This window comes from Macrobrachium nipponense, chromosome 16 (assembly GCF_015104395.2).
Source record: "Macrobrachium nipponense isolate FS-2020 chromosome 16, ASM1510439v2, whole genome shotgun sequence".
Taxonomy (NCBI): Eukaryota; Metazoa; Arthropoda; class Malacostraca; order Decapoda; family Palaemonidae; genus Macrobrachium; species Macrobrachium nipponense.
In genome coordinates, this window is record NC_087209.1 from 1,300,117 (window position 1) to 1,306,725 (window position 6,609).

At 36.6% G+C, this 6,609-nt stretch overlaps 1 protein-coding gene across 2 annotated transcripts in view; it reads right to left on the reverse strand.

Moving 5' to 3' along the window:
- The window catches only part of LOC135195503 (carboxypeptidase B-like), a 403,889-nt gene extending 397,697 nt beyond the window's left edge, over nt 1-6,192 (reverse strand). For both annotated transcript variants that reach the window (XM_064221727.1, XM_064221726.1), the window contains exon 1: nt 5,761-6,192. The gene's annotated coding sequence lies outside the window, so the exon portion shown is untranslated. The remainder of the gene's footprint in view (nt 1-5,760) is intronic.
- Nucleotides 6,193-6,609: the final 417 nt, after the last annotated feature.

Genomic DNA, 6,609 nt, shown 5'->3' on the forward strand with positions numbered 1-6,609 from the left:
TTATCCTCATATTTAACATTAACTGCAAGTGATGTAGAAGATTTTCCTCCTTGTCTCCCCCTTTCATTAAACTTTCTTGTGACGTCCATATAACGTTCAGATGCTTCAAAGAACTTTTCCTTTATCTCCTCAAGTGATGGACGTAAATGATTAGTCACATTTACAAGCTGAGCTTTAAAGGACTCATTCATGCCTTGCCAGATGAAATACTGCAAAATATCATCTACTTTGATTTCCAATGTAGAAAAAGTTTGTTACATTAGTAATTTTTCCAATACAGTATAGGAAAAAGGATCAGTACCGTACTCAAGCTTCATTTCACTTAATTGCTTAATTACATTGAATTTCTGCAGCGAACAAGAAGCCAGTGCTTCTTTAAGCAATTTCTTAGCATCAGTATAAGTCTGCTTTGAAATTTCAAGATTCTCTAGCAAAATTGAGGCTCTGCCTGATACCTGTTGCTTGAGAAGTAATAGTGTATCCCTCTCAGTGTAAGAATATTGTGGCAATAGCTGATTCAAACTCAACAAGAAATTTTTCAACATTTTCACTTTCGGTGCTAGCGTAAACCGGAAGTGGAACTACAGGACTCTTCAGGCTTAGAATCCCTTGGCCTCAGGCTTAGAATCCATCAATTGCAAAACAGCAAAACAGGTATTTAAATTATCTGAGTAATCATCACAAGACTGCAATTCTAATAAGAACTCCTCCTCATTTTTCCCGTCTCCATACAAAGACTTCTGGATTACAGTATTAAGACTGTTCAACTGATCACTGTACGAAACCAGTTTAATTTGAACAGCCTTGCACTCAGTTTTATTCATACTCGTGAATTTATCATGTTCATTAAACAACTGCGTTACTTTGCCACGAATATATTTACGAGTCTTTACTTCTACACTCATTTCAATAAAATTGAAAGGATAGACCATGGACCCACAAACAAACGAAACCCCAACCCGGAAGCTAACCAGACAGCAAAAACAGCGCCTTACTTATGCCCCACGTTGGGCGCCATCTCGAAAAATTTATTACGTGATTGGAAAATTAATACAAAGAGTAATTTTCTTATTTTAATGAAACCTTCATAAAATTATGAACTTGAATAAGATATAATAAAATGGTTTCATGTATAGCTGCTCAAATTAAACCCAATGCTGTTGTTGCTGCTGTCGAAGATGATCGCCTTAAATGGAGGTCAAAGCGATGGTCAAGCATCTCCAACTTCCAATTACCATTCTCAAGAACCCCTAGACAAATATAAAATACCAAATCTCAGTTACACTTCAAATGGTAATTTAAACTATCGAAATCACTAATAAATTATTTAAACACAGGAATGCCATTCAAATATATGTATTGCATCAATAATGGATTTCACTTAACACTATCAAATAATAATTACCTAAAGGCAATGGTCCACTTTGCGTATTAAGTATATTACTTGTATACAACAAGCCAAATTTACAGTAAGGCCGAACGAATAACCACCTAAGTAGTAAAAACAACGAATGTAAATAAACGACTAATTAACATAAAAGTGGCAAATGAGAAAATACCAAAATACGATACAACACTTCAATTATCTAACCAGCACAAAGTAACTGAAGATAAAGGAATCTCTTAACTATGATGGGACTTGGGATAATATGGCAATCCCATAAAAATTGTAAATGATATAAATATTATCCAAGGGTATATTTATTTGTGGGGGCTAAAAAGCAAAAGCAAGGGACTTTCATTATTAAATGAACTATGGATTATAAATCATAAAAATTTAAATGACCGTTTAAAAATGATGACGTACCTCACAACCCATACGTCCGTGTATGCGTGTTTATAAATGCAACAAATCGCAATTGCTGTGCTGGCTCTTGATAAGGCTTCCAAGTAGCAGGTAACGTAATATGCGGATCCATGGTACCGATCACTTATTTTTTCACCATGACGATAAAGAGGTAAGTAAATCCAATGTTGTCACTGGTGAAAATGGCTAAGAACTACCTTCATTTTCATTAAAAGCCGTCCACTTCTCCTTTCTGTAAGAAATGTATATCGAGCAGCAAATCTCTTCAACGACCCCAACCATCTTAATTTTTAACAGGTTATTAGGAATTGTCATCATTTATGTAAACAAAAATATTTAAATACTAAAATCCAAGTTAAAAATAAAACAATCATTTACAAACTTACCAAATTACCATATTAAAAAAAAGAAAAGAAAACAAAAAATAACTTAGTGTTATTTTTTCAACAACCTCACACGGCCATTGAGCAATCAAAAATGAAGGGGGGGGGGGGGGCCCCCCCCCCGGCGTGGATGCTATACAGATGAGAAGATCGGCGCGCCTGTTGAGCATGCGCTCGGGAACTGGTTTCAGCCTGCAGCCAGGCAGCCAATCATAAAAAGCAGAAAGCAGCTCCCATTCATTAGATAATGAAAAGGCAGCGACACGAAGACCCCCCCCCCCCCCCCCCCCCCCCCCCCTGCACTGCCACAATAAAGCGGATAGACTCACCCTCTCACTTCAGTCCACCACCTACCTCCGCCTAAAAGAATGTCTGAAGTCTCAGACAAAACGTCGCAGCCCTACAAAAGGAATACAAAAGAATAGAATTGAATTGTACTTGCAATAAACTCTATGGGATATACCCAGAAAATTTGACTACCACCGGAATATTTTTATTAATAAAATTCATCGACTTTGACTATTACCTATTTGAGACATGTCAACCTTCGGTGCGTTGCTCACCAGTTTAAGCAACAATGAGAAAACAATAATTAGAAAAATAGAGAAGAACCTTTATAAAATTAATGCAGCTGAGGCAGCAATTACTTTTAATAAAACATGTTTAAGGGGGTTTACTCCCAGCATACAATAATAATAATAATATAATAATAGAAAATAGAAACAAGAAGGATAAGGGATATGCCAGTGGAAATTGTACCCATAATCACAGGAACACTAGGAGGCACGATCCCAAGAACCTTGAACAGGAACCTGGAAAAACTAGATGCCGAAGTAGCTCCAGGACTCACGCAGAAGAGTGTGCTACTAGAAAAACAGCGCACATAGTACGAAAAGTGATGGACTCCTAAGGAGGCAGGATGCAACCAGGAACCCCACACTATAAATACCACCGTCAAATTGGAGGACTGTGATGACAATATAATAATAATAATAATAATAATAATAATAACCTCACACTATAAATACCACCCAGTCGAAGTGGAGGACTGTGATAGACCAAAAAAAATAATAATAATGTACTTTTATATATATATATATATATATATATATATATATATATATATATAGACAGCTAGTCAAAAACAACATCACAAGGGCAATTTCCTTAAAAGGTCAAACAGAATTGGTGTTATTGCTTAGCGCATTTTAAAAATCCGATAAAGGTAACAACTCCACGTCAAAATGATGATGGAAGAGCGAGATATCTGAATCAGTGTTTGAAAAACAAACACACACACACACACACACACACACACACACACACACACACACACAGAAACAAATATGTCTGATACGCTACACTAAGCAGAATTGCATTTTCAATTCACCGACCGTTAGGGCAGCGTGGGAAATAGGCAATAGGCCTAACCACAGATATATCTATGGGCCTAACGATGTATTTTCCTTTAATTTCACATAAAAGTAATTGTAACCGGTGGGCAAGACACTCCAGAGATACGAGAGCGCGGTTTTAATTAGAATGTATGGCACATTTCCAGCCCTAAACGAGTCTTGGAATTCCTGCCTTGTCCCCCGATTCCTAATCTGCCCAGAACATTAGCCTAATGGAACCAGCCAAAAATGCACCGCTATCTGACCCCCACTCACTCTCACACAGTCAAACATTAATTTATATATATACATTTGAGAGAGAGAGAGAGAGAGAGAGAGAGAGAGAGAGAGAGAGAGAGAGAGAGAGAGAGAGAGAGAGAATGGTTAAAAAACATACATGTAGATGAAAGTCTGAAAGGATGAACCAGAGAGGCTTGAGTCGGTTTTGTCATAAGGAAAGAATGGAAGGAGACTGTTTAGTAAATGAAAAAAAAAATGCATAATTCTGAAATAATAAATGCGAGAAGGAAACGATAGCCTACAGAGTGCAGGGTAGTAAGATTGTAACTAAATATCCAAATAAATCAATAAAAACCGTCGTGCGTAAGACCGGTGACTGGCGCAATGCATACAGGGGTGTCTGACATAATAAGTTAAGTATATCCTAGTTTAACCAGATTACTTAGCTGATTAACAGCTCTCCTAGGGCTGGCCCGAAGGATTAGATATTTTTACGTGGCTAGAAACCAATTGCTTACCCAGCAACGAGACCTACAACTTATTGTGGGATCCGAACCACATTATATCGAGAAATGAATTTCTAATCACCAGAAACAAATTCCCCTGATTCCACGTTGGCAGATCGGGGAATCGAACTTGGGAATACCAAATCGGTGGGCGAGCACGTAACGACTCATCCAACGGGGAACTACTAACGATAATACTTCTGCGTTAGGCGTACGTAGCAGCTAATGTTCTAGAAGTGTTCTACACTTATGATTCATCCCCAGCTGAATTATAAATATGTCAGTGATCATTGTGTGGTTATATACATACATAGAAATATAGCTACATGAGTATCTATAAGGTTATGCAACTGTTTTTAATCGACTTTTAGATCCCATACAGAACCCTTAAAGGAATCATGTTTATTAAAAATAAATAAATAAAACAGTTATACAGTACAAAGGCGAACAGTAGCAGAATAAAGCCTCAACAATAAATAATAATAATAATAATAATAATAATAATAATAATAATAATAATAATAATAATAATAATAATAATAATAATAATCTGACTTTGACGCTTCATCCTTTAGCAAACCTCTCTTAAAGCACGGTCGGCTACAGAAACAACAGGTGTTAGCATTTTACGTGGCGCAATTGCACAATGATTCTGCCCAATGAAAACTGTACTTTGTATTGTATTCACCATGAAAAGAGAGAAGGACCTCTTTAATAACCATTCGCATCAAAGTATATACCTGTACAGTCTATTTATACTTCGTCACCGACGAAATACGTTAAATCAATGACATCTCTTACAAGAAGGATGGAAATTAGTACTTCATGTTTTCCTTTCACACTAGTTATGGAATTGTTTACATGATGTCAACACTAGGCCTATAAAAACTTAGCACTCGTGTTTAACGAACAGCATCAGACCCTATTACAATGTTCATCTGCAACAATAAAAAAAAAATAATGCCCGTTGCTACTATTACTAAGCCTATGCCTGTTGCTCCTAATCTACGATTGGCCTTCTACGATGCTGATTTAGCCTGGTACCATTTCTGGCTATAAAATAAGCTAACTAGCTACCTACGCACTAAATATCTTGCTTCTTTCACATCTAACTCATTATTTTTTACTTTATTTCTATTTCAGGTACGGCGAGACACAAGCATATTCTGTTCTACTTAGGGTAAACCAACTACTAGACTCACAGCAAGCGTGTCATGTAGAGTTGCAATAGGTTTATAGGTAGCCTATGGCCTAGCTCTAGCTAGCAGACTTATTTTGCGATCTGTCGGTTAATACCATCCCACTCATCAAGTATCTTATTATGACTTTAAAAAGCGGATGCATTACAATTGGGAAATTTATACAAATAGGTTATTGCATACGAAAACAAACTAGGAGTAAGCTACTGAAAACATTTAGGACACACTCACGTCAAACTTCACTTCTGAATGAAGACAGATGTCTGCCTCACATCGTTTTCGAGCTCAATGTTTTCAACACGCCGTAATTTCATTGATTAATTCAACGATCGATTGACCCAGTATGATATGAGCATGATACTGCTTGACATTCAAGGGCGATTACACAGCAAATTACAGTTAAGTTCACTGATGGAAGAGCACGACATTATAATTTTCATCGGAGTAGCACTGGTAGTACCTAATATACCTGGCCCGTTATCACGCCACTCTGCCACACACGTTGGGTTTACATTTCTTGCTAAAGCTAAGCGTGCACTGTTTATTAGCTTACCTATAAACTGTTCAGTGGCATAACTACCGTAAAATGGCAATCAACACTTATAATAACCAAACTTCCGTCATTAATTTCGTATGCTACGTCCACATTAAATGTGGCGGCCTGCCTGAGTGACTGTCACAAATTGTAAACAATAATATGAGAGCTTCTAATAAACATTTTTCAACCCAAAATAAACTAATTTATCGAAATACCTGTAAAATATATATCATTTCTAAGATTTATCTTAAATGTGTATTTCTATCTTAAAAAATCTATTTATCGTTGATACCCATTCGTAGTTTTAATGAAACTCTTCATTTGACATAAGCTGTATAGTCTCTCAACCCAATATATACGTCACGTTTATAGTTGTTGCTACATCGTGGCTGGCCCAACCTATACAAGATGCCGAAACAAAAGTTAGAACTTAACTGGATTAAAGAAGTTTAATCTTATACGAAATAAGTATGTAGATGAAAAAAAACGTACTGGCATAAGGCCACCTAAATCCAGAAGATGAAGGGATGATACAAGTAACC